The sequence below is a fragment of the Hyperolius riggenbachi genome, chromosome 9, assembly GCF_040937935.1.
Source record: "Hyperolius riggenbachi isolate aHypRig1 chromosome 9, aHypRig1.pri, whole genome shotgun sequence".
Classification (NCBI taxonomy): domain Eukaryota; kingdom Metazoa; phylum Chordata; class Amphibia; order Anura; family Hyperoliidae; genus Hyperolius; species Hyperolius riggenbachi.
Genome location: NC_090654.1, coordinates 30178177 through 30202906, shown reverse-complemented (window position 1 = coordinate 30202906; position 24730 = coordinate 30178177). Strand labels below are relative to the sequence as shown.

Sequence of the window (24730 nt, the reverse complement as noted above, 5' to 3'; positions counted from 1 at the left end):
ATGGCAGGCTCCATGTTTTTCTGTCAAATGTGTCTTCATGTCCTGCCTGCTTCCTGATCACAGATAAGCTCCTACTTGAACAACACAGTGTGCAGTGAATATTAATGAGCCATGTGGCTAGGAACAATAGCTGACTCCTGCAGAGTACTCTGCCCCGAGATTTATCAGTGCTACACGCTGGACTGATTAGAAGCTTCTGTAACGTCTCATTAGCAGCCGAGGGGAGAGCCCCAGAATGCTTTGCAGTTTAGTATGCGGCTTGCGTCCTTATGGTTCTATAACAGCCTTTCTGATAAGCACACATCAAAGGTAACTGAGATTTTTATCTTCACTAATGGCTTTTGGTCTTCCTTCTAAACTGTTTAACACAGGAGAATAGAGGTTTAAATTAGCTTCTGCAGCCTGACAGTTACTGACTGGACCCGAAGTGGCTCAGGGTGAGAGCAGTGGAGCGGGCGTAAAGTTACTAGCGCTCACTATGCAGCAATACAGCGCCTGTCACTGGGGTTAATTACGTGCGCTACACAGCCAATAGCGTGCATAGTGTGCTAACATTGACATTTAAAGCACGCTGATGAAATGGCATGAGTAGCTTAGTGAATGATCCGCATATGTGTGCTGTGATTATTCTTTAAATAACTTGCCTGCCATTCAGGGGTTGAGTCCTGGGTGAACTTGGGTGGACAACGTCCACCTACTTTTATTAGAGGGGGGACGTCTTCCACCCTAGCATGTGGAGGGGAGGCCTGCTGCCACAAAACTTAGTTTGGAGGGGGGGGGGGGGGGCAAGGAAGGTGGATCCCCAGGTGAGGAAAGGGGGGAGACGTCCCCCTTTCCCCACTGCTCCTCCTTCACTGAGCTGCCACCCCTCCCTCTGGGGACACCTATAACCTGGCTAGCTGAACTGGGGACACTTAAAGACTAGGCTACCTATTCTGGGGACACCTATAGACCTGGCTACCTATTCTGGGGACACCTATAGATCTGGATTAGAGATGGCCCAAACCGTTCGCCGGGCGAATCTCTATGTACCCTGTACTACTTCCGGGTCGCTATGACCCAGAGTAGTACGCCTGCGCTGGCCTGGCGATGCGCGTCCTAGATCGCGCTCCTGTTGCCGGGCGCTCTCTGTACATGTGCGTGACGTCACTCATGATATCACGCACATGCGCAGAAAGTGCCCGGCAACAGGAGCGCGATCTAGAATGCGCACCGCCGGGCCAGCGCAGGCGTACTACTACGGCTCATAGCGACCCAGAAGTAGTACAGGGCACATAGAGACAGAGATGTTCGCCGGCGAACGGTTCGGGAACCGTTCGCGACATCTCTAATCTGGATACCTACATTGGGGGCACATTTTTTTGGGAGAACTGTTGCCAGATTATCTGTATTTTTGGGGAACCACTGCTGCCAGAATAAGTGTATTTTGTGGAACTGCTGCCAGATTGTGTATGTTGGGGGAACCTCTACTGCCAGATTACATCTATTTTTGGGGAAGCATTGCTATGTTATCAGTATTTTGGAAGAACCCCTGCCAGATTACGTGTGTTTTTGATGAAATGCTGTAAGATTACATGTATTTTGGGGGAAAACCTTATTGCAGAGCTCAAACTTCCCTGGCAGACCTTTTACACCCCTGCTAAGGTCATGTATATTTGGCCCCACCCATGACCACATTCTGTTGTGTGACCACTCCCATTTTTCGGTGCGTGGGGGGGGAGGAGAGGGAAGGTGAGTCTCTGGGTCGGGGGTGAGTCCACTCACCTCTTCTCCCAGGACTAGAACCCTTCTGCCATTGCTCCGTGTGCCAATCTCTGCATAGGATGGAAGGGGAATTTCACAAGAAACTGGAAAACCGTATAGGGAGAGGGTCGGGGGTTTGAAAAATTGGGGCGTGGTTAGAGGCATGGCAGGGGCTTGTCTTAGTTTTGCTTTTTCCTGGCTCCAAAACTTGTGAGGTATGGGTTCACTGTAATATGTTGGCGCTTTATAAATACAATAAATAAATAAAATAAATAAATAATAGTGTTAGTAATTTTTATCTTCCCTTCTTCTTCTTACAGGAGTCATTCCTACTGTGGAAGGCTTCACTTTATGTGGATGGAGGAACCAGTCCAAAAATGGAAACCTGCTACGATATCGTGGCGGATATGGGGGCGAGGTGGTAACAGTTGAGAACTCAGCAGAGGCATTGACAGTCTCCGCCCCTTTCCTGCCCTCCAGTAATTTCACTCTGCAGCCACTGGTGGGATTATTTAGATTCTGTTTCTACTGGAAACCTTGTCAGCAAATCTTTAATGTCACATATGGGATCACCTTGTATTACTTGATCCACACCAAAAACACTGCCAGGAGTGATAATTCCCTTCCGCCACTCATTCTCCCGAGACAGGGTTGTGACTCCTCTAACCGTTTGATAAACGTTACGTTTAATGAGATGAGAGCACCATTTAATGCGTGCCACTATGTCTACCCCATCCCGGCCCAAAGATGCGGTAAGTGTTTTCATATTAACCACTTCACATCCAGCCCTTATTTCCCCCTTATGGACCAGAGCAGTTTTGACATTTTAACTATGTCCTTATTTAATCAGCAATAACTTTATTCATACTTATGGCACCTCAATGAAATATATATCATTTTTTTCAAGACAAAATAGGCTTTCATTATATGTCATTTTTCTCTTGAACACTTTTGTTTTCTATGCATTTTAATAGGAAAAAGAGGGAAAAAAAATAGAAAAAAAACATTTTTCAGCTTTAGCAATTCCAGTTTAAAGGACAACTGTAGTGAGAGGGATATGGAGGCTGCCATATTTATTTCCTTTTAAGCAATACCAGTTGCCTGGCTAGCATGCTGATCCTCTGCCTCAAATACGTTTAGCCCCTGAAGCATGCAGCATATCAGGTGTTTCTGACATTGTTAGATCTGACAAGATTGTTATTCAGACACTACTGAAGCCAAATAGGTCAGCAGGGCTGCCAGGAAACTGGTGTTGCTTAAAAAGTAAATAAATATGGCTGCCTCCGGATCCCCCTCACTTCAGTTATCCTAATAATAAAAATAAAAACTGCTACTGTAGACAAAAAACACACATTTAGTTTGGCTTTTTCTAACGTTTATCACAAAACCTAGATTATGTTCCTGTCACATTTATGGTGATGATATCTGAATCTGAAATAATACTACAGTGGGTATTTTTCCCTATGAACTGAGCAAAAAAAATATTTTTAATGGTAAAAAAACTTTTTATTGGCTCAGGGAACATATATTACCTTTCACCTATTAGTGCTGTATCAGATAGTGCCAGAGGTGTGCAAAGGAGCAATGCTCAACTGTGCACAGCTGTGTTTCAGCTACTAGACGTATATCTGCGTCCTCATGGCTTAGATGAAGTCACAGAGGACGTAGATATACTGTAGTGGTGGATTAATCATGTGACATCCTCAAGCTATCGCGAGAGATGGACGATCAGATGCAAATGATATGCAGCTTAGATTTGGGTGAGTTGGACAAGTTGCATTAAAGAGGCCCTATAGTGACCTGTAGTAGAATACAGTAAATTATTCAGGATACACAGTTTTATGGTTATTTTCCTAGTTTCAGCATCAGAAACACTTTCTATATCCAAGTACAGCTTTACTGTATGTTGCTATGAAGCCCCACCCTTGCAGCGATCTTTAGCCTAGGCTAATTAGCTATGTGGAATTCTCTACCCCAAGCACTCTGGAAGACCAGGTATTATTTGTACTGGCTTTGGAACACTGTGTGCAAATATTCCGTACAGATGACCTGCCAGGACTAAAGATATCACCACAAGTGATACATTGCAGAATGTAAATCAGGGAGAGGAAAGATCTTACAATGGACAAACACTGACTGTAAAATCTATAAATGAATAATGTAAACAATAAGCAATTTTCTTCATTACGCTATTTTCACTGCAGTTCCTCTTTAAAAATGCATGCAAGCTGCATCTCATTGACCTGCCTCTAGCAGACGTCAGCCAATAATGAAATTGGTAAGGTATGTAGGGTTCAGTTATCAGTTATCAGTTTTGCTTGTGAATTTTTGCCAAAGTTTTTTTTTTTCGCAACTAAAATGCTATTTTCGATTTCCAGAAATTTCGGTGAAAAATGGGCTTGTATTTTTGCATGTTTAGCGAAAAATCAATATTTTTACCATAAAAATGATAAAAAACGATATTTTTACCACAAAAAATCGTGAAAAGCGTGACCACACAGAAAAACAATGTTGTTACTGCTACAATATTCACTGTGAATACTCGATATTTTTACAGAGAAAATTCATGAAAAGCGCAAAAAAATAACAAGAATTAACATTATTTTTGCAAAAATGAATGCAAAAAGAATATTGGCATTTTCAATTAATGCAATTAATTCAGGCAGAGCTTACTAAGGCCTCTTTTCCATGGGCAGTTGAACTGTGTGCTCAGCAAGCAGTTACCAGGCAGCAGTGAGCAGTTGCCAGGCAGCAGCAAGCAGGTCACTTTTATTCAGGTTTTTTTTTTGTTTGTTTGTTTGTTTTTTTACTTGAGAACTCACTATTGCAGAGCTCTCATCATCACCCAAGACAGAAAAACACGTCAGCTGATTTACCCCTCCTTGTTCCACTAGATTAGAAGCTCCAATGCCACTTGTGGGGGGAGTGAGCCTTTTTAAGGAGTAACAAACATTTTTGTATTTGCTATAACTATGATCTGAAGGGGATTTTTTTTGTTTAAATTGTGGTTCCCTGACAGTAAGTGACCTCCCTAAAGTCCGTTGTTGTTCCCCAGATTAGCATTGAACTTCAGCATTGTTGTGTTTCTAAGCCAAAAAGGGAAGTGTCCATTTCCTGACTGAGAATGGTCATATCTTCTTGAGAAGTATCGGACAAGGAACCAAAAGTGAGAGAAGTTTGAGAAGTTTTGTGTTTGGTGGCCACGCTTAGCGCGAGAAGCGTTTCCTGTGCGGGCGGCTGGACAGTGCCAATAGCAGCCTCTCTGCATAGACTCTCTCTCTCCGGTCTGCAAAGCATCTGCCGTGCAAAACTTCACTCTCGTGTGTCGCCCAAACGTGAGTATCCAAGTCTGCTGGGCTGCAGCTTTCCTGTAGACTTTGTTTCTTGTGAGGAGGACCCAGAAAAGGGGAAGAAGGTAAATGTGACTTTAAATGAGGAAAAAAATAACAGACATGTATAGTTTTTAACTATTGGATAAATTACAAACAGATGTGACTAACCCTTTTTACTGGCTGACCCAGACCTTATTTAATTCACGTTTTCTCCTAAGTCTTTCCCTAAGAGATAATTTTTAATCTGCTATGATAAAGAAAACTTTTCTGCAACTGAAAAAGTACAAAAAATACTGTCAAAATTGGGGTTCTCTTACTTGCTGGTGGCTTAAAAGGTATTTTATTGGCAAAGTGTGAAAATGTCACCTAGAAGAAAACGTTGAATAAAGGCCTTATCTCTGTATGGTACTTATGTCATTCTGTTATGGTGGACGTCTTATTCTATTCTTATTCTAATTATTATTATTGATTTACAAAGTGCCAACGTAATCCGTAGCGTTATAAGAAACAAATAGGGTACATAATAATATAGGCAATGTACAAAAATACAAAATTGGTACAAAATAGAGAATTGGTAATTACAGAGACAAAAGTAAAATGACAAATAAAATGTATGACAATTTCCAAGACACAAAAGGGCGAGAGAACCATGCCCTTGCGAGCTTACGGTGTAATGGAAGGTCCGCCATATTATGTCTCTACATTAAATACAGACGTATGGGGCTAGGGGGTCGAAATACTGTAATGGTAATGCTGAATGAAGTTATAACTTTTATACTTCCAAGTTCCAGTGTGAAAAAATACATACTTTTTTTGTGTGTGTGTGTGTGTGTGGGGGGGGGGGGGGGATTGATTTGTTTAACCACTTCAGTAGGACGTTGGAGTACAGTCTGCAAATTGGGGCAATCTAATTTGTAAACGACGTGAACCGGCGGATAGTAGTTTAGACTGCAGATTGCAAGAAATTTAAGTTTAAATTTCATTTTTCCGCCTAAAACGTTTCTCTGCAACACTGACTGCTGGGTGTTGTAGTATAACAACAAGGCGAGAAATGTTATGGAAATAAGCTATTTTTCATCTGAATGTTGCACCGCTGTTATACTGTTGATGGTGAAGTTTTTAGGCATTGGTGTGCACTCGCTCTGTTGCTCTTTGTTTATGTGTGGGTGTTGTAGTATTATGGCTGACTGTAGTATAAATGCCTCAAGTGCTATGAAAACAGCGCAGGAAATGTGGGCGCAGCCGGCGCCACCACAGGCCGTAATAGGTATTACGGCTATAGCGGTGCTCAGTGAGCAATTTGGGCGCCTTCAAAAGACGGAGCTCAAATGACGTTTACAACACTGTAATTTAGCAGCTGAATTACATCATTCCCCACCATCCACGTGGACCTGGAGGGGGAATAGTAATTAACGCCCCCGGGACTTCTGCAGGAGCAGGGTAAGCTATATATCAGCTGTATCCTGTGCCCAAGTCTGCCGGCGGCTATTTCATAGGTATGCTGAATGCTGATGCCTGACTGCTGGGTGTTGTAGTGCGATGCCTGACTGCTGGGTGTTGTAGTGCGATGCCTGACTGCTGGGTGTTGTAGTGCAATGCCTGACTGCTGGGTGTTGTAGTGTGATGCCTGACTGCTGGGTGTTGTAGTGCGATGCCTGACTGCTGGGTGTTGTAGTGCGATGCCTGACTGCTGGGTGTTGTAGTGCGATGCCTGACTGCTGGGTGTTGTAGTGCAATGCCTGACTGCTGGGTGTTGTAGTGCGATGCCTGACTGCTGGGTGTTGTAGTGCGATGCCTGACTGCTGGGTGTTGTAGTGCGATGCCTGACTGCTGGGTGTTGTAGTGCGATGCCTGACTGCTGGGTGTTGTAGTGCGATGCCTGACTGCTGGGTGTTGTAGTGCGATGCCTGACTGCTGGGTGTTGTAGTGCGATGCCTGACTGCTGGGTGTTGTAGTGTGATGCTTGACTGCTGGGTGTAGTAGTGCGATGCCTGACTGCTGGGTGTTGTAGTGCGATGCCTGACTGCTGGGTGTTGTAGTGCGATGCCTGACTGCTGGGTGTTGTAGTGCGATGCCTGACTGCTGGGTGTTGTAGTGCGATGCCTGACTGCTGGGTGTTGTAGTGCGATGCCTGACTGCTGGGTGTTGTAGTGCGATGCCTGACTGCTAGGTGTTGTACTGCGATGCCTGACTGCTGGGTGTTGTAGTGCGATGCCTGACTGCTGGGTGTTGTAGTGCGATGCCTGACTGCTGGGTGTTGTAGTGCGATGCCTGACTGCTGGGTGTTGTAGTGCGATGCCTGACTGCTGGGTGTTGTAGTGCGATGCCTGACTGCTGGGTGTTGTAGTGCGATGCCTGACTGCTGGGTGTTGTAGAGTAATGCCTGACTGCTGGGTGTTGTAGTGCGATGCCTGACTGCTGGGTGTTGTAGTGCGATGCCTGACTGCTGGGTGTTGTAGTGCGATGCCTGACTGCTGGGTGTTGTAGAGTAATGCCTGACTGCTGGGTGTTGTAGTGCAATGCCTGACTGCTGGGTGTTGTAGTGCAATGCCTGACTGCTGGGTGTTGTAGTGTAATGCCTGACTGCTGGGTGTTGTAGTGTAATGCCTGACTGCTGGGTGTTGTAGTGCGATGCCTGACTGCTGGGTGTTGTAGTGTAATGCCTGACTGCTGGGTGTTGTAGTGCGATGCCTGACTGCTGGGTGTTGTAGTGCAATGCCTGACTGCTGGGTGTTGTAGTGCAATGCCTGACTGCTGGGTGTTGTAGTGCAATGCCTGACTGCTGGGTGTTGTAGTGTGATGCCTGACTGCTGGGTGTTGTAGTGCAATGCCTGACTGCTGGGTGTTGTAGTGCAATGCCTGACTGCCTATAGTATAATGCCATGCCACTGGGTTTGAGTATAATTGTGACGCACTTGGTTCCTCCATAGTTTCTACAGCCTCACCCAAATATTTGCATGCGTAATAATGTATAGAGCAAATAGCATAGGATGAATTTGTTTATGTTTTGTATATTTTTTTTTGTGCCTTTTTTTCCTTTATTACTTTTTACATTCCTATCGTTGGTTGGTTTTTAGACTTATTTTTTTGACTCTTGTCTTTTTAATTTTTAGTATTTTTTAGTTTGTGAATATCTCTCATTCTAATCTTAAAAATGAATAGGCTTTATTTCAATTAATCTGAATTATTTCTCATCCTACCTAAACCTTTATTCAATTTACCTTTTCTCAGAAGTTTTCTCACAGGAGATAATTTTTCACCCTCATTTTAGAAGAACTTTTCAGCACTCTGCAATTTAAAAAAGTGCAAAGAAATAGGTTGAAAAGTGCTATCCAAATTTTTCTGAGTTTTTTTTCTTGCTTGCTTGCAGCTTAAAGGGCATTTTATTGCTCAGGGGTTAAAATATCACCTAGGAGAAAATTGAACAGGGCTCTTTCTTTCTGATATAGGTAGGAAACGTTCGAAGCGGGTTACAGCGCTCAGTGCCAAAACTAGGCGCTCCTTAGCAGCAATGTAATGCTGCGTGGGGTCCGTAAGGGTAATCAGGGGCTTCCGGTGGTTGTCGGACCCCAAATTTAATTCCCCTCCGAGTTGCGACAACTCAGAGGGGGGATACTATTTAACGCCGCCGGGAAATTTTGCGGCAGTAGAATCTCATTAGCAAACTAAGTCCTCAGGCCCCAGCAAATGTTCCTGTGTAAATATACAATAGATGACCAATTCTGATATAGTACATTTCTGATAAGGCAGCCATACACTGATCGATTGCCACTAGATCGACCAGCAGATTTTAAGCGGATTTTAATTATTTTATCCTTGTTGGCGCCTCTGTGATACCAGTTTTACTATTGATCTGTTTGTCAGGTTCAACCAGAACAAAATAAAATAAAACACCATCCTTAACCTGTCTCAGATGATCCAGGGGAAGACATAAAACCTTACAAGGCCTGGGTCAATTAGCCTTAAAAGACAAATTCATTCTGGACTCCAGATGGCAATCAGATAAATCCCTGGATCCACTCTCTTGGGTATTACCTAGTACCAGTAATTATAGCTGTGGATGCAGCTCAATGCAAGGAAAAGCCTCTAAGCCCTCTTTATATGCAGATATAGAGTTTGCCATAACTACTTCCCGAGGTAAGCTATTCCAGATTTTAACCACTCTCAGGGCTGGAACCCACAGGAGCGCTTTTGGCAGCGTTTTGGCAGCACTGCGATACGCTAGCAGTTTGCCAAAACGCTGGGCTAATGTTAATGGATGGGGCAACTTCCACAGGAGCGTTTGCGTTTCTCAGAAACGCAAACGCAGGACCTGCAGCATTTTGGGAGCGTTAGCGCTTCAATGTAAAGTATTGAACCGCTAGCGGAAACGCTCAGCAAAACCTAAACTGAGCGGTTTTGCTAGCGTTTTGCGGTTCAGCACACTGTAACAAAATGAAAAATAATTCACAGGACCAATCAGGATAAAAACGCAAAACGCTACGCACCCGCTGGGCAAAAAAATACAATGTTGCAAAACATGACCAAAAACGCACATGAATCCGCTTGCAAACCGCTCAGACAAAACGCTAGCAGTTGCGTTTTGCGTTTGCTGATTTCAGTGGGTTCCAGGCCTCACTGTGGAGGACCTCTTTCTAAATAGATGGTGTTTTTCCTCCATACGCAGATCATATCCCCTTGATCATTGTACAACCTTAGGGACAAAAAGCTCATCTGCCAAGCTTTTGTATTGCCCTCTGACGTATTTATATATGTTAATCTGGTCACCTCTCAGATGCAGTTTTTCCAAGCTTAAAGTGGTCTGAAACTCAGTATTTCTTCTTTGTTCTAAAAGATTATTTACAGCATAACATCTACTACCACTTAAATGTTTTGTAGCAGAACAGCATTCCAACAGTTAAACATAGAACTTTGTTCTTCTGCGGAAAGCTCTTTGCAGCTTTTGGCCTCATTTTATTTGTTTATTTTATGTATAAAGCGCCAACATATTACGCAGTGCTGGACATTAGTTTAGGTTACTTGTGTGCAAGGCTTGCTTGTGTATTCGTTACCCGCCCTCCTCCCAGAGTCTTCAGACACTCCCACTGAGGTCTATACTAGGAAGTGCATTGTCTTATGTCATTAGGAGGGGGAAAGAAAGGGAAGAGGAGGAATAGATTATAGATAAAAAGACCTCCCAGCATGCAACTGTTTTGACAGCTGATGGTCCTGGGGGGAATTAGGTTGGAGGGGGGGGGGCAAGGGTATTGGTTTGGTAAACAGATATGGGTCAATGAGCTGCTCATGATTGGGATGGTCAGTAATGGCCCATACTCACGAGGGACTTTTGTCGCCTCAACACGCGGCGCGCGCGTGTTGCGGCGACAGGTCGCCCGTGAGTATGGGCCGTCGCACGCGCGCGCGCTCCCGAACTGTCGCCCGTCGCTATGTCGCCATGCGATTGAAACTTTCAATCGCATGGCGACAGTCGCCGCTGCCCCCCCGCCGCAACTGTCGCTAGTCCGCGTGAGTACGCGGACTAGCGACAGCAACCTCCATTGAGGTTCACAGACCTTCCGGCGGGGGGAGGAGGAACGTCAGCGACAGCTTCCGCCTTGCCGCTGGTCCCTCTTCCGCATGTGTACGCGGAGGGACCTGGCGAGAAGCTGTCGCCGGCCTGTCGCCCACACGCTCACGTGTGCTGGCGACAGGCGAGTTTTGCAGCCCGTGAGTACGGGCCTTAAGAAAGGATTCAGAGTTGATGGAGAATTATGCAAATTCTTTAGGCCAATATTTGCAACTTGAAATTAACTATTAATTGTTGTTATGCCAACGTGTGCTTCTATCAACGCACTGCATGTTCCATGTGCAGCACAGCTGAGGAAGTGTGACAATTAATGGTCCCAATTCACTTAACAGTTTAGACTAGTCTACTGATGATTTTTAAGCTACGTACACACATGCAACAACAATCGTTCATTATGAACGACGAACGAACTTTTAATTGAAGAAAGAACGACCTAAGTAAAGTTAGTTTTAAAAGGTGTGTAACGATCTGATCGTTAAAACGAACATTACATCACGTAAAGCAACTATTGCGCTTGCGCATAAAAATGAAAAATTCCATGGAGAAATAACGAAATGCGCATGTCAAGCCTAATACGAACGACCGTTTCCAACAATGTACTACTTTTGCAAACAATCATCGTTGGAAAAAATCCGCCAAGCTAGATCGTTCATTTTGAACGATCTAGCTCGTCCGTCGTTAGACTTCATGGTCGTTGGCTGCTTTTTTTCAAACGATCGTCGTTTGAAATGATCGGGGAACGATTGTTTCAAACGACTATAGTCGCATGTGTGTACGCACCTTTGGTCTACTGATGGTTTGGTCAGTTGCATCAAAGGGGAATTCACTATTACCAAATGTTTTAGACTTGTTTTTAGACCTGGTCTAAAACATTAGACCAGGTGGGTAAAGTAGGGGAAATTATCAAAAGATGCAATTCACAGATGAGTAGCTATGACTGACATCCTTCTCCTCTGATGAGCTCTCCTCTGCATACAATTAAACTCCTGCATAATTCATTCAAAAGGTTCCATCCTCAAATCTAAAGGTGCGTACACACGCACTACTGCCGGCAATGACGAGTCCGCTGGACCCTCCTGCTGAACGTCCGCCCAGCGGGAGGGTCTGAAAGACCCGTCGTTGCCGGCATTAGTGCGTGTGTACGCACCTTTAAATACCTCACAGAATTACTTTACCTACAAGAAATCAGCTGGTCTAATCTCTGTCAGAAAAAGTGGGCGTGGTTACTCCTTGTTTGCCTTTGTGAATTGTGTAATTACTGAATGTTAGACCAGGTCCAAAACGTTACACCAAACCATCAGTAGACTAAAAAACATCTGTAGACTAGTCTAAACTGCTTAGTGAATTGAGGCCATTTGAATCGCACCACGTTACAGTGTGCAACGCCGTGCCTGTTTTAGCAACTAGCAAGTGGAAGAGTGTAGTTTCCTGATGAGGTGTGAAAACTTCTCCTGTGAGGAGAGGAAGATAAGGGCTCGTTCCCACTATCGCGAATCTGCATGCGTCCAACGCATGCAGATCCGCACATGTAATGCAAGTGGATGGGCCTGTTTCCACTGTAGCGTTGTTGAGGTGCGTTTTTTTCAGCGGTAAAAAAACGCACAAAAGAGCCAACGATTTCGCCTGCGTCGGGAATCCGTGCGAATCGCCGCTAATGTATTTAATAGTAAAAACGCATGCGTTTGTTACATGCGTTTTTACCCGCGATTTCGCGTGCGATTTCGCACCTTTTTCAATTTTATTTAGCCCTGGCAGTGTCATGGTTAATTTCGCATGGCACCCTGCCATGCGAAATCGCATGCGAAATCGCGGGTAAAAACGCATGTGGAAACTCATCCGCATGCGTTTTTACAAGCGTCGGAATGCGGCCGAAATCGCGTCGCAACAGTGGGAACGAGCCCTAATAGAATTGGGGTCAGGGCAGTTAAACAGAGCGGATACAATACAGGCAGTTCCCTGCTTCAATGACTCCAGTTACAATCTTTCATACAAACAACATTTTCCCCATGTACAAAATTTAAATGACTTTTTTTTTCATCACTTATTTTTGTTGTTTAGTTTTACTGTTGCATAAACTGTTCTAAGTAGTTTAAAACAAATTAAAAGCAAGTCGAAAGCAACCACAAAACATTTTCATGGTTAAATTATATGTCCAAATCCAAATTTGTTGGAAAGTAAATTTATTTAAGTTTCTACTGCGAATAGGGACTAAGAGAGACTGAAAAGCCCTCCTACTAAGAGGCAGTGCTTAGTGTGATGCGCCTTCTGGAGGTTGGGTTCATATATAACATAGCGTTAAAAAGGTGCGTTTTAGGGGAGTGCGTTTGCGTTTTTGAATTGCGTTTTTATTGCGTTTTGCATCTGCGAATTGCAGGTGCGATTTTACTGCGTTTGTTTGCAGTTTGGTGCGTTTGCGCCCGCTAATTGAAAACGCATTCGTGTTTTATATGCATTTTGAATGTGTTTTTTTTTACCTGCCCTTTATCCAAAATAACCAGGAAGTAAAGAGGAAGCAGAAATACATCATCAACATTTAAAAAACGAAAAAAAAAACGCATAAAAAAAGCATGGAAAACGCATTAAACTGCTATGCATATGCGTTACCATAGACTTTCATTATGTGCGTTTTGGCAGCCATCCTGCATAATATGTAACAAAACCAGTGTTTGCGAAACGCATACTGTAAAACGCAGTGCTCCGCATCTTTTACTGCGTCCCATTGACTAACATTGCTGCATAAATCGCAGCGTTTTACGCAAAGCTAGCATTTCTGCTATGTGTGCACCCAGCCTTAAAGAGGAACTGAACGTCCCCTGGGGGGTACTCACCTCAGGTGGGGTAAGCCTCAGGATCCTAATGAGGCTTCCCACGCCGTCCTCCGTCCCTCGGGGGTCTCGCTGCAGCCCTTCGTACAGCAGTGACGTCAATATTTACCTTCCCGGCTCTAGCGCAGGCGCTCTGGTGGCTGTCCGAAGTAGGCGTAAATACCCGATCGCCGTCGGGTCCGCTCTACTGCGCAGGTGCAAGTCTCTGGCGCCTGCGCAGTAGAGCGGACCCGACTGAGATCGGGTATTTCCGTCTACTTCGGAGCCGACAGAAGCCACAGCGCCCCCGCTGGAGCCAGTAAAGGTAAATATTGAAGTCACAGTCTGGTCTGTCGCCGGCTGTTCGGAGGGCTGCAGCGAGACCCCCGTGGGACAGAGGACGGCGTGGGAAGCCTCATTAGGATCCTGAGGCCCCCACCCGAGGTGAGTACCCCCCAGGGGCGTTTTTTAATGTTACAGAGTCTCTTTAAGCAGAAGGTATTCGTGATCATTCAGCTTTAAGTGAGCAACTGTACTATCCCACAATGCATCACTACTGAATATTCAAATTATATCTTTATGCCCCTAAAGCCAGGCTTATTTGCATATTCAGTAGTGATGCATTGTGGGAAAACACAGTTACTTAAAGTAATCATCAGGCGAATTTAAAGTAAGCTGCGGACAACGTGGCCGTGATTGAAAGCGGCACTTGCCGCAGGCGCAGTAAGGGCGACCTCTCGATCATCCCCTGCACCATGCGGCGACAGCGGGGCAGCATAGGTGACAGCGTGGGACAGTCGGCTGCAAGAGGCTGGAGAAAGCCCCAGGTGAGTAAAGCAGATTTCCTAAATTTGCCTGATGATTCCTTTAAAGTCATTGGGAACCGCTTATAAAAAAAGAAACCAGATACTTACCTAAGGAGAGGGAAGACTCTGGGTACTCTCCCGGCGCCCTCGATGCTGCGCTGTCCCCGGGAGCAGTTGGTCAAATACTGCTACTTCTGCCAGTCGAAGGTGACTTCGGAAAGTCTTCTGGAGCCAGAGTACTCCTGAAGACGGGACGCCCCATACTGCGCACGTGCGAGCTCCCTCTATCGTGCAATCGCGCATTCGCAGTATGGAGCCTCCTGTCTTCTGGATAAAACAGAGAAACCGAGAGCCCAATATAGTGTAGTATGTATTGGATCAGGGAGAATTAGTGTGGAGTAAGTATTATACTTACAAACATGGGTTACCGTTTAGGCAACCACTATATAGGCAGGTGGGGAGATTAGACCTGTCCCCACTCAGGATTAAGATGTCGCTCTCTGAAGAAGGAAAGGAGGGTTTGTCACCCTTCCAACCACCAAGGGTGGATATCTTGACAAGTAGATGTACAGAGGCGCCAAAAGGATAAAATATGCTAAAAAATTTTAAATATTCGGGTGGCGGCGGTGGACCGGCCACTCAGAAATAGACTCGATGCTGTCGCTTAAGATAAAGACAATTTATTCACATACTCCATGAACAGGACCGCAACGCGTTTCACGAGTATATTCCCGCTTCCTCAGGCAATAAACAGATAGGAGTACACAGTACAGTCTCCAGGACCTTGAGACTGTACTGTGTACTCCTATCTGTTTATTGCCTGAGGAAGCGGGAATATACCCGTGAAACGCGTTGCGGTTCTATTCATGGGGTATGTGAATAAATTGTCTTTATCTTAAGCGACAGCATCGAGTCTATTTCTGAGTGGCCGGTCCACCGCCGCCACCCGAATATTTAAAATTTTTTAGCATATTTTATCCTTTTGGCGCCTCTGTACATCTACTTGTCCTGTCTTCTGGAGGCCTTGGTTCCCGAAGACTTCCGAAGTCCCCTGCAGCGGGATATTTGAACGGGGGAGCCAGTGCTGCACCGAGGGCATCGGGAGAGGAGAGGGAAGGCTCATCAGGACCCAGAGTCTTGCCTTCCCTCTCCTTAGGTAAGTATCTGGTTTATTTTTTTATAAAGCGGTTCCCAATGACTTTAAAGCTGAATTATCACAAATACTTTCTATTTTAAGAAGGCAAATCACACCAAGCATTGCTTTTTAGTAGGAGAGCCTTTCGGTTGTTTTTAGACCCCTATACAGCGGTCGAGTCCTGCGTGGACGCGGGTGAACGGCGTTCACCCACTTTTTCTTCAGAGTGAACGCCGTTCACCCTGGCTTGTGTGGAGGGAGCAGGGCAGAGAAGGCGAGCTATGGGGACAGTGGAGATGGGCGGACATCTCCCCCCCCCCATCCCACACCTTTGTGCTCTCCTTCCTGCCTCTCTCCCCTCCAGCGTTGTTAAGTGTCGGGCCGGCGGCGAAAGTGGGCGGAGACTTTCCGCCTTCTTCCAGCCGCAAGGGACTCTGCTCTGTGTGCGGCTAGAAGACCAGACTAGCCGCACACAGAGTGGAGCGTCCCTTGCGTCTGGAACGAGGTAAGTCTCCGCCCACTTTCGCCGCCGGCCCGACACTTAACAACGCTGGAGGGGAGAGAGGCAGGAAGGGGAGCACAAAGGTGAGGGATGGGGGGGGGGGGAGATATCCGCCCATCCCCACTGTCCCTATAGCTCGCCTTCTCTGCTCTGCTCCCTCCGGGTGGGGGGCTGGGGGCACACCTGGGTAACCTGGGCACATATACCCCTGCCTACATATACTGGGGACATATACACCTGCCTACCTATACTGGGGACATATACCCCTGCCTACCTATAGTGGGGACATATACACCTGCCTACCTATACTGGGGACATATACACCTGCCTACCTATACTGGGGACATATACACCTGCCTACATATACTGGGGACATATACACCTGCCTACATATACTGGGGACATATACACCTGCCTACATATACTGGGGACATATACACCTGCCTACATATACTGGGGACATATACCCCTGCCTACAAATACTGGGGACATATACCCCTGGCTACCTGGGCACATATACCCCTGCCTACATATACTGGGGACATATACCCCTGCCTACCTATAGTGGGGACATATACACCTGCCTACCTATACTGGGGACATATACACCTGCCTACCTATACTGGGGACATATACACCTGCCTACATATACTGGGGACATATACACCTGCCTACATATACTGGGGACATATACACCTGCCTACATATACTGGGGACATATACACCTGCCTACCTATACTGGGGACATATACCCCTGCCTACCTATAGTGGGGACATATACACCTGCCTACCTATACTGGGGACATATACACCTGCCTACCTATACTGGGGACATATACACCTGCCTACATATACTGGGGACATATACACCTGCCTACATATACTGGGGACATATACACCTGCCTACATATACTGGGGACATATACACCTGCCTACATATACTGGGGACATATACCCCTGCCTACAAATACTGGGGACATATACCCCTGGCTACCTGGGCACATATACCCCTGCCTACATATACTGGGGACATATACCCCTGCCTACATATACTGGGGACATATACACCTGCCTACATATACTGGGGACATATACCCCTGCCTACATATACTGGGGACATATACCCCTCGCTACCTGGGCACATATACCCCTGCCTACATATACTGGGCACATATACCCCTGCCTACATATACTGGGCACATATACCCCTGCCTACATATACTGGGCATATATACCCCTGCCTACATATACTGGGCATATATACCCCTGGCTACATATACTGGGCACATATACCCCTGCCTACATATACTGGGCACATATACCCCTGCCTACATATACTGGGCATATATACCCCTGCCTACATATACTGGGCATATATACCCCTGGCTACATATACTGGGCATATATGCCCCTGGCAACATATACTGGGCATATATGCCCCTGGCAACATATACTGGGCATATATACCCCTGGCAACATATACTGGGCATATATACCCCTGGTGACATATACTGGGCATATATACCCCTGGTGACATATACTGGGCACATATACCCCTGGCTACATATACTGGGCACATATACCCCTGGCTACATATACTGGGCACATATACCCCTGGCTACATATACTGGGCACATATACCCCTGGCTATATATACTGGGCACATATACCCCTGGCTATATATACTGGGCACATATACCCCTGACTACATATACTGGGGACATATCCCACTGGCTACATATACTGGGCACATATACCCCTGGGCCCTGGCTACATATACTAGGCAACTATACCTCTGGCTACATATACTGGGGACTACTATACTCATGGCTACTTATACTGGGGACACCAATAGACCTGGGTACCTGGGGGTACCTATTTTGGGGGAACTGCTATCAGATTATCTGCATTTTTGTGGAACCGTTGTTATGTATTTTGGGGAACAGCTGCCAGATTATGTGTATGTTAGGGGAACGGCTGCTGCCAGATTACGTGTATTTTGGGGAACAGCTGCCAGATTATGTGTATGTTAGGGGAACGGCTGCTGCCAGATTACGTGTATTTTGGGGAACAGCTGCTAGATTATGTGTATGTTAGGGGAACGGCTGCTGCCAAATTACGTGTATTTTAGGGAACTGCTGCCAGATTGTGTATGTTTGGGGAACCACTACTGCCAGATTATATGTCCTTTGGGTGTTACGTGTATTTTGGGTGATCCGCTGCCAGGTTTCGCGTATTTTGGGGAACTGCTTCCAAATTATGTGTATGTTGGTGGAACTGCTGCTGCCACATTGTCTATTTTGGGGGAACCACTTCCATATTATCTGTATTTTGGAGGAACTTCTACCAGATTATGTGTCTTTTTGGTGAAATGCTGTCAGATTACATCTATTTTTGGGGGATACGCTACGGCAGAGCTCAAACTTCCTCGGCAGACCTTTTACATCACTGCTAAGGTCATGTATATTTGGCCCCACCCATGACCACGCCCATGGGGTGCTTGACCACGCCCATTTCTCCGAGTGAGTCCACTCACTTCTTTTCCCAGGACTAGACCCCTGCCCCTATACTTTCCTAGCAGTTTGGGTCACCCTGAGCTGCTTGGTTACTCTGTTGTACTGGTCCAAGCCCCTATCCCATAGAGCCATATCAATCCCCGCCATGCATGGAGTAAAACAAACTTACGAAATGTATTGTTTACGTGTACGCGTACACTTGTATTTAAAATTCTATAAATATTCATCAAAGTGATTCTTTGAGTACTGGAACTTTATTTTACATAATGGCCTCAATTCACTAAGCAGTTTAGACTAGTCTACGGATGGTTTTTAGTCTACTGATGGTTTGGTGTAATGGTTTAGGCCTGGTGCACACCAAAACCCGCAAGCAGATCCGCAAAATGCTAGCAGATTTTGAAACGCTTTTTCTTATTTTTCTGTAGCGTTTCTCCTAGCATTTTGCGGTTTTGTGAAACGTTTTTGGTGTAGTAGATTTCATATATTGTTACAGTAAAGCTGTTACTGAACAGCTACTGTAACAAAAACGCCTGCAAAACCGCTCTGAAGTGCCGTTTTTCAGAGCGTTTTGCGTTTTTCCTATACGTAACATTGGAGGCAGAAGCGCCTCTGCAATCCAAAAAATGCCTCAGCCCGGGAGTATACGTTTCTGCAAAACGCCTCCCGCTCTGGTGTGAACCACCCCATTGAGATACATTACCAAGCGTATCTGCAGCCGCAAGCGGCTGCAAAAACGCCAAAAAACCCGCTCGGTGTGTACCAGCCCTTAGACCTGTTTTTAGACATGGTCTAAAACATTGGGTAATTAGGTCGGTAAAGCAGGGGAAATGAGAGCTCATCAGAGGAGAAGGATGCCAGTCATAGCTACTCGTTTGTAAAGTGCATCTTTTGATCATTTCCTATGCTTTACCAAATGTTTTAGACCAGGTCTGAGGGCTTGTTTCCACTGTTGCGACGCGATTTCGGCCGCATTCCGACGCTTGTAAAAACGCATGCGGATGCGTTTCCACATGCGTTTTTACCCGCGATTTCGCCTGCGATTTCGCATGGCAGGGTGCCATGCGAAATTAACCATGACACTGCCAGGGCTAAATAAAATTGAAAAAGGTGCGAAATCGCACGCGAAATCGCGGGTAAAAACGCATGTAACAAACGCATGCGTTTTTACTATTAAATACATTAGCGGCGATTCGCACGGATTCCCGACGCAGGCGAAATCGTTGGCTCTTTTGTGCGTTTTTTTCACGCTGAAAAAAACGCACCTCAACAACGCTACAGTGGAAACAGGCCCATCCACTTGTATTACATGTGCGGATCTGCATGCGTTGGACGCATGCAGATTCGCGATAGTGGAAACGAGCCCTGAAACATTCGGTAATAGTGAATTCCCCCTTGATGCAACTGACCAAACCATCAGTAGACTAAAATCCATTAGTAGACTAGTCTAAACTGCTTAGTGAATTGAGGCCATTGTGGGATTGCCTTTTCATTAACCCATTCTGTGGTAGAGTATTCAGGATACATATAAATGGGCATAATATCCGCGCAAAAGCCAAAGAACCAATAAGCTTGCCAAAAGTTAAAGTCCTCAGAAAGACTCCATTCAGATCCAATAAAACAACTTCAGCGCTAAATGGTACTCCAATATTTAATTCCATCACCAACACCCTTCAAAGTGCAGGCTTACCGGCTTCCAGAAAGACCCAAATCATAAGGTCTAAGCGTTAGTTGTAACCACCATGATCACAGTTTCCGGGATTAGTCTCAAACTTCCATATGCCCGCCGTCCTCTTTCATACAGCATAGATGCTCCCAGCATATGTATAATAGATTGAATAAGCAGATCTAAGTGTGCTCCATTTAAAAAGATTCACTATTTATTATGCATAGGAACATATACAGATACTCACTTCCGGGCCCTTGTGACAGGGACCTGCAGTAGAATAGCGCGTGTATACAAGTATAAATCAGTGGGATGCTGCTCTCCCATCCGCCATCCGTCCGCCCGACCAGGTTTCGCTAACGTGTCATCAGGGGCTCGTAGAATCGGAATGGCTAGAGGACTGGTACTTAAAGGGAACCAGAGACGTTGGGGGAATGATTTTATATATACCTGGGGCTTCCTCCTGCCCCATACGCACGGATCGCTCCCACGCCGCCGTCCTCTGCTGCCTAGATCCGCCGGTACTGGGTCTCGTCATTGCCGCCAGTCGGCCGGCAGACGCGGCCAATTGTCCGCATCACACGGGGCTCCCTCCATATACGTACGCGTGAGGCTGCCTACTGCTCAGCCGCATGCGTACGGGTATGGAGGGAGCCCCTGTGATGCGGACAATTGGCCGCGTCTGCCGGAAGTGACAGGACCCGGTACCGCCGATCCAGGAAGCGGAGGATGGCGGCGTGGGAGCGATCCAGGCTTATGGGGCTGGAGGAAGCCCCAGGTATGTATAAAAGCTTTCTCTATTTTTTTTTAACGTTCCTCTTTGGTTCCCTTTAAATAGATATTCAGGATACATAACAGAATGGCGTCAAAGTTTTACTGAATATAAGTTAATGAATAAAATCGCATTTTTTTAGCAGTATTTATTTCTAGATTATTTAGTCAGTGTTTTAAGAGAGGGGTGGAGCTCCAATGACCAATTTTAGGTTTTTCCTGTAGCAATCTACATTTATTGGTTCCCCTCAGGGCAGTGGCGTAGCTAAGGAGCTGTGGGCCCCGATGCAAGGTTTACATTTGGCCCCCCTAAGCACTCTATACATAACAATTGATACGGCGTACCAAAACCTGCCAAGGACAACTACAGTGTCAGAGGAGCAAAAAGGGGATGGGGAACAGCTTGTTAATGATTACTACTATTCAAAGCATCTATAGAAGTGATTATTACCAACAAAGGGCCAATAGAGAGCTTATACTGTAGCTGAGGGAGGGCCATTCGAGGCCCCTCGATGCGGTCGCAAATTCGCAACCTCTGCAACCCCTATTGCTACGCCCTGCCTCAGGAGTATGCCTCCTATAATAAATATTTTGGTTTATTTTGCAATAATAGCTTTCAGTTCCTTCTGGTATACTAGGTTCCTGCCATGAGCATACAGTAGAGTCCCGGTTATAAAGAACTCAACTAACTAGAAATCTCAACCAACCAGTACAAATCGCCGGCAGCACTCAGTGGTGAAGTCCAACGTCTTAGGCTGTTTGTGGGCTGTACTGTGCTTAAGACTGGGTTACACGGCCCCCCAAGGTTAAAGGGGCACTACAGTGAAAAACTGTAAAATTTAAAATATGTGCAAGCATATACAAATAAGAAGTACATTTTTTCCAGAGTAAAATGAGCCTTGCTGAGAATCCCCCATATAAAGATGGACTAGTTCTAAACCTGTCACTACTGTCAGATTTCTACTACCTACTGTAAGTGACAGCAACATAGGAGAAAAGCAATTTATGGCTCATTTTACTCTGGAAAAAAACCATACTTCTTATTTATATATGTTTGCATATATTTTACATTTTACACTTTTTCGCTGTAGTGCCCCTTTAAAGCGGACCTGAACGTAGAACTTCCCCTCTGCTCTAAAAGATAAGCAACAGCATAATAACATTTCTTTGTTACAGCTGATACAAATCCTGCAATAAATCTGTAGTGTGTCTACTTCCTGCTTTCATGGAAGCAGATATATTGTTAACATCCTTTGTTTACAAGTTAGCTCCTCTAGCAAGGGCTGCCGAGATCAAATTACAATTGTGATTAGTCACAGATGAGGGGGAATCAGACAGGCTAAACTCTCTAAATACATACAGGGTGAATTCTTTTTATGTTCTTCTTCTGTGCTGTTGCAAGAGTTCAGGTCCACTTTAAAGTGCATGTTACTTGCGGTTCACTTTCTTGCTTGCATTTGTTTCTTAATGCTCCATCAGAGCTAGAAATCATGGAACATCAGTTGGAATTAATGCTAATATCTGTAGATATTATTGAATATAAATGCAAATTTCCTTTGCTGGTCATGTATAGTTCTAACAGCTTTTGTATTTTGGATGCATTCATCTGGTGCAGTTTTTCTATGTGTTTTTACATTGATATGTTTCATATTTATGTGTATACATTGTATTGAATTGATGTGAATCACTTTTTAACATGTCTCTTTAACCTATTTTGGTTCCTGGACGTAGAAATTACGTCCAGGAACCATGCGGGTCCCGCGCCTGATCGCGCGTGTGCACGTGTGCTCCCGGCCCGCGGTTCGTTAGCTAGGCAATCAGTGAATCGGCTATGGTGCCCGATCACTGATTCCTCTCCCCGCTGAAAAAGCGGCAGCTTCTCTCGGAAGCTGCGCCTTTTCTGGCTGTTACCTCCCCCATGCGTCGCTCTAAGCGTATGTTACGCTTAGAGTGACGTCATGTAAACAAACTCATGGCCGCCATCTTGTGGCCAAAAAGTAATACTACAACTAAAAATAAAAAAAAATAAAAATCAACACACATTTAAATTATAAACCTATTGTTTACATCCCACCCTCCCAAAACTACCCAAATAAAATGTTTAATATAAACAAAAAAAAACCATTACAATTAAAAAAAAACATGTAAATATTTACCTAAGGGTCTAAACTTTTTAAATATCAATGTAAAGATGATATATTTCTATATTTTTTTTATATTAAACTTGTAAATAGTGATAGATGCAAAACGGGAAAAAATGCACCTTTATTTCCAAATAAAATATTGTCGCCATACATTGTGATAGGGACATAATTTTAACGGTGTAATAACCGGGACATATGGGCAAATACAATATGTGAGTTTTAATTATGGAGGCATGTATTATTTTAAAACTATAATGGCTGAAAACTGAGAAATAATGATTTTTTTCCGTTTTTTTTTTCTTATTCTTCCTGTTAAAATGCCTTTACAGTAAAGTGGCTCTTAGCAAAATGTACCCCCCAAAGAAAGCCTAATTGGTGGCGGAAAAAACAAGATATAGATCAGTTCATTGTGATAAGTAGTGATAAAGTTATAGGCTAATCAATGGGAGGTGAACATGTCTCAAGTGAAAGCGAATGGGTTAAGATCATGGTCGACACCCATGGGTGTGTCTACCAACCTATATAACCTGTGCAGATACATATAGTTGTAAGCTATGATTAGGGCTGGTTCACACTGACGGCAGGCGGCGTTGGGGCGGCCAGGAAGTCACGTCGTCCTGTGACGTCTCGTTCGGTGGCGGCAGTATGGAGATCGTCGCAATCTGCGTTTCTCGCCACGTCGGCTAGCCGTCCCTGGACGTCACATGAGGCTTCTAGGGACGGCCGAAACGACGCGTTAAATCGGGGTCGGAATGCCGCGTTTATGCAATCGACGGTACCGTGCAATGCTAAACTTGAATGGGAGCGTTTAGCCGATGGGTCCCAAACGCTTGGCGGTAGACGCCGCCAAGTGTCCGTGTGTCCTTAAGGAGCCATTCGCTCCGATACGCGTGAGCTTTTATCTGTGTGCTATAATGTTGGATTAAAGAATAAAGAATTTTCTACTTCACCTTATCTGGTGCAGCTGGATATTTCTTCATTTGTAACTAGTCCCCTATACTTTACTAGTGGTTTTGGGTCTCCCCAAGCTACTTGGTTACTTTATTAGCAAACTGGGGAAACTGAGCTATACTGAAAAGCCTTGTTCGCATTATAGGCATTTTTGTAAAATTTTAAGCGCATTTTCACAATCGCCCTGAAATCGCTTGTGCAATGATTCTCTATGAGAGCGTTTATATCAGAGCAGTTCGTTTGCGATCTGCTTTGAAAAGCGATGCTTGGGCCATTTTTGAGGCGATTTTCCTCAATGGAGGGTATAGGAAAAATGCAAAACGCTCGCAAAATCGCTTTGGCAAGTGATTGGATGAGAGTTTTTTAAAAAAAATACATTGTAATTATATTTTCCGGATTTTTTTTTCGGATCAAAATATGGACGCGCTCTGCAAAAGCGCTTACAAAAACGCCCACAAAAACGAGCGAACGTGCAGAAAATCGCCAGAAAACGCTTTAAAAAAACATGGAAGTAAAAGCCCACCGCGGACGGACACGCGAGCCAAACGCAATGTGAACAAGGCCAAAGAGCTGAGAAGTGATCACTAGATATATTTTAATCTATAAATACAGCAGCTATGCAATAAAATGCAGTGGCAGCTTTCAGAGCAAATAAACTGTACTTTGGGAATTTGTAATTTCTAAACAGACAATATTACTTTCTATAATCCCACTTACTTACTATAATCCCACTTTAATATACTTTCAGTTACTGTATTTTCACATTTAATACAGATTTCATGGTAAGTATGCTGTGT

The 24730-nt window shown here is 44.9% G+C and overlaps 1 protein-coding gene across 2 annotated transcripts in view; it reads left to right on the top strand.

The window, feature by feature from the left end:
* Nucleotides 1-4554: 4554 nt before the first annotated feature.
* The window catches only part of FCER1G (Fc epsilon receptor Ig), a 37819-nt gene continuing 17643 nt past the window's right edge, over nt 4555-24730 (top strand). The window contains exon 1 of one of the 2 annotated variants that reach the window (XM_068252314.1): nt 4555-5158. The gene's annotated coding sequence lies outside the window, so the exon portion shown is untranslated. The remainder of the gene's footprint in view (nt 5159-24730) is intronic. The other variant, XM_068252313.1, reaches the window with a different exon arrangement.